Raw genomic sequence first — 5039 nt, 5'->3', positions numbered from 1 at the left:
CTGCACACATTCTACGCAAAACACTTTCAATACAGTAAACATAAGAGCACCACAGCAAACCACAGCACATACCCAAGGCGCACTGAGCTGCGCTCGGTAGTGAAGTGAAAGCACGTTATAAAAATAAAACTACTGAACAATAATAATAATAATAATAATAATAATAATAATGATAATAATAATAATAATAATAATAATAATAATAATAATAATAATAATAATAATAATAATAATAACATCGAAAAATACCTTAGGAATGAAGACCCAAGTTCGAAATTTCCCTAAGACACCTCATGAAGGCTGGAGGGTATATCAGCCGAAACGTTGTTTTAACAAACAAGATGAGAACAAATATCCGTCAAATGTAAATAATGTAAATAATCTAAATAATTTTGTGTCTGCAGTATGTAGAGAATCCTTTCATACAGTACTAACATGTTGCTTAGCGATGGGGAGCAATCGCAAACACAGACGCATGCACACACGCGCGCGCGCACATATATATATATATATATACTAGTAGGACCGGTGTAAATTCCATGGAATGGAAAAGATTAAGACCTATTTAAGTAGGAAATTATGATTTGCATTTTTATAGCATTCATAGTTTAGCTTTCTTTAAATAGTCTTGGCATTCGTCTACACACATTTCCTCACGTCTCCGTCGGTGTAGTCTTTTTTCCTCTCTAATGCGGGCTCTATATTTGCGCATCCTCTGTCAGGGAGCTTGCAACCATATTTCTTGTGAATATATAGTTTAGACTAAACTAACACAATTAAACAAATATCAATTTTTTAAGCGAGCAGACGATAAATATTTGCACTTAAGCGTATGCGACGGTCACTATAAAAAAATTACTTCAGTATAAGAAAATACTTTTCGATATCAACACACCACCACCACCACCACCACCACCACCGCTATCTGCATCTCTCTCTGTCTGTCTCTCTCTCTGTCTGTCTCTCTCTCTGTCTGTCTCTCTCTCTGTCTGTCTCTCTCTCTGTCTGTCTCTCTCTCTGTCTGTCTCTCTCTCTGTCTGTCTCTCTCTCTGTCTGTCTCTCTCTCTGTCTGTCTCTCTCTCTCTCTTTCTCTCTCTCTCTTTTTCTTTCTTTCAATTTAACTGCTTCTCTAGTCCATCTCTCTCTATTTATCTTAACCTTCAGCTAACTTTGTAACCGCGTAATAAGTATTCCTTCTCCACCCCACTGCACGTCGTTTACACTTCTCTCTCCCTTTTTCTCTCATCGTCTTTTTCTCTCGTTCTTCACCTTTACCTTCAGTTGACCATGTGACCATTTGGCCTAAGTGTATTAATATTAATCACCTTTCTCTACTTCTTCCTCTCTTCTTTTTTCACTCCTCTCCCTCTCTCTCACTATTACTTCACCTTTCACTCACTCCAACTTCACCTCTCTAACTAATGTATGACGAGCGAACAAACAAGCAAATTATTATTATTATTATTATTATTATTATTATTAGCAGCAGCAGCAGTAGTAGTAGTAGTAGTAGTAGTAGTAGTAGTAGTAGTAGTAGTAGTAGTAGTAGTAGTAGTGTAGTAATATTTGATATTTATATACACACATACGTATCTGTGTATGTGTGTGTATACATATTTCGGTCTTCCAAACACGCAATTTCTGTGTACTAAATTTGCTCAGAGGTCATCGCTCGACTTGGGGGTATACTTGAAGACACTTGTCCAAGATGCTGGGTAGTGGAACCGAACCTGAAAATATGCGATTCCAAAGCGAGGTTCTTAACCGCCTAAACATTCCGCACCTACAGCAAAGCGTTTATTTATTTAAATAATTTCGTTTACTATTAATGCCTTTTTTTTTATGAATGGACTTTTTAACAACAGTTGCTTAATCCTAGTTTCTTCGTTTCTATGTTGATTCTCGCATATCTTGTTTTTGTTTGTTTTTGAAGACTTTCTTGTGAAACACCCAATATGGATTTATATGCATCTATCGAAATATGATTATTTATACATATCACGTACAATATTGGCGAGAAAAAACAAATAATGTTGATACCGTACAATTATCTGTTTTAGAATAACATATATCCAATTCAAATAGGCGAGAAAAACTAATATTGATAAATTATTGGCTAGATGAAACATTGAAACGCTACAAATGCATTCTCTCATGTTTATATTGCATCGTTGAGATTTGAATAGCGATTAATGTCGAAGTAATTTTATCCTCAGTAGTGTTTTCCAAATAATTTCTGCAAAGAAAATTCGCAAGTACTAAAGAAAAAAACTACACATAATACAGCAACAGCAGCAACTACAACTTTAATGATAATAATACTATAAGCACAAGGGGCAGACACGTTAGCACGCTGGGCAAAATGCTTAGCGGTATTTCGTCTGCCGTTACGTTCTGAATTCAAATTCTACTGAGGTCGACTTTGCCTTTCATCCTTTTGAGGTCGATAAATTAAGTACCAGTTGCGTACTGGAGACGATCTAATCGACTGGCCCCCTCCCCCAAAATTCCAGGCCTTGTGCCTAGTGTAGAAAAGTATAATACTATGAGCACGTAGCCTACATATTTAAGAGAAGGAGACTAACCAATTACCTCAACCCCAATATTTCATTGGTACTTATATTAATCATCCCGGAAGACTGAAAAGCAAAGTATACCTCGACGAAATTTTAATTCAAAGCAAGAAATACAGCTAAGCATTTTGTGCGGCGCGGTAACGATTCTGCCAGTTCGCTACCTAAATAATAATAATGATAATTACAAGAACAGAGAGGTGGGGTTGGCAAGAAAACAAAATGTAAATGAAAGAAGAAAAACATTAAACAAGTAAAGCTCTCCAAAAAGATGGAGGGCTTTCGTGTGTTATCCGTGAAGCCAACAAAATCCTGGTCAGTCTGACCATAAAGACACGCACCTATTCCAAACTGTATCCCTGCAATTCTAAAAGCACGTGAATAAAGGAAGCCTGTTCACTCGAACGTTCTTACCACTCTCATCCGTTTTTTCGACAAGCTTACCAGATGACACATCCGTCTCCAACTTCCCCTTTCTTTCCAAGTGAATCTTGAAAAAGCAGATGTGAGCCTAGCTGGAAAGGAATGCGTCGACCTCCAGGTTTTGCCATCATGTCAATAACACAATTACTTTTGCTAATGCCATTATACAAATAAAAATAACTATCTGCCCTTCCTATCGAAAGAAAGCATCAGAATAAGTTTGATAGACTCATAAGATAACCCGATCCGTGCTACATTTTACAGCTGGTGCTCGACTTAATTCCTCAAGTTGTCAATGTTCAGTCGCTAAGCGAGTGCATGCAAAACAGTTTCGCCGCTCTACAAGCATCTGAGAAAAGCCCGTCTGACGGTACTTCCGTGGCTGTAGAGTTTATCTTGAACCAGCAATACCCCATACACTATCACTGCAAAGTGGGAGCCATTTGAAAATTAAACATATGCTCTGAACTAAAAGTTCTCAAGAACTCTGCAGCATGTGAATTTTCGTCGACGCCTAAGGTTTCCTTAGGTGCATTGTCGCTCTTATCCACCGTCAACCCAATATCGAAGGCCAACATAAACGCTCTCCCGTACAGTCTGCATAAAATGAGGATAGTTATGAGGGAAATGATGCAGTCGTTGTCGTTCCGACTGATGATGATGATCATGATATTCATAATGGTGGTGGATGGTGTTGACGATATGACACTGATGATGATGATGATGATGATGATGATGAGGGGGAGGAGGAGGAGGAGGAGGATGAGGATGATGAGGATGATGATGATGATGATGAGGAGGAGGAGGAGGAGGGGATTTTATTTAGGGAATATGCTTATTCTATGGTGTGTTACAAAGGACGTATGACAGTTATAGAATGATGATTTAGAGAGTCAAATCCCCTTTCCAAATAATCCCCTTCTAAAACGCTTATCAGTCACACATAGTTTTTTTCTTTCTCTCATCTATTTATAAATTAAACGCAGAACTGCAATCTAACAAATATATAAGTTGGCAATTATACATCGTTTTTTCTGCGTTAGATAGGGATCCTCTAAATCAGGGACGGAAAATTTTTTTGCATGGAATTGCAAGTACGTATATGCAAGCAAAGACTATTTTCCCTTGTGTTTATTTAGAGATTTCCTCAGCAGGAGTTTCAAATTTCAATGGAGACCTTATTTCGTTACGTGTTAAGAGTTCCCTACACCCGTGTAATTTGTTCTCTGAGGCGCTAGAAATATCAGTGGAATCTCTCTTATAACTCAAACTATTGTCTTGTTAAAACAAAATACACTTTGACATGTGGTCATGATTAAAATGTCTTATCATAGCCATGCAATGAAAGAAAAGCATTGCATAAGGCAGAGGCATATTGGCCTAGGCTATACACTTTTTATACCGTACCCATAAAACTGTCCAAATCATTGGTTGTCTCTCAAAGACCTCATACAATAGGAAACATACAACCATTTTAATTAAAGTGTAAAAACTTTCACAAGAGTGAAAATCAGAATAATTTCTCAAATTTATCGAGTGGGAATAAATGACGAATAACATCCCAGTGTCTTTAGTAGTACTTGTGCATGCTAGTCGCTTACTTAATGCCATCTGTTACATTTCATTACCCACTGAAGGAAGAAATGTTTAGCTGTGTCGGCAGAATTGAGAGATTGTGAAATAGCGCCTGCAATTGCGAGAGAAGTGAAAAATCGATAAACTCGACCTTAGTAGGTTACTGTTACTTATTTTCTAAAGTCTTTAAGAGAATGGGTGTTTCGGGATTTTAACTCAGGATACAAAGGTACATAACTATATTCAAAGTTTCCTAAGGGATTGCTTTCAAGAGACTAATAATACAGATTTTTAACTTAGGTATGAGTCCATAAATTTGGACTATAGACACAACTATATTGAACCACAATACTTGAGTGGCATTTTGTTTCATCGACTTTGTAAGAATAAAAGGTTAAGTTTGGCTCGGCACGGCAAGAATCTGAACTCGGAACGGAATGGACCTTCATATATATATATATATATATA

Source organism: Octopus bimaculoides, chromosome 4 (assembly GCF_001194135.2).
Source record: "Octopus bimaculoides isolate UCB-OBI-ISO-001 chromosome 4, ASM119413v2, whole genome shotgun sequence".
NCBI classification, from domain to species: Eukaryota; Metazoa; Mollusca; class Cephalopoda; order Octopoda; family Octopodidae; genus Octopus; species Octopus bimaculoides.
This window is presented reverse-complemented; position numbering follows the sequence as displayed.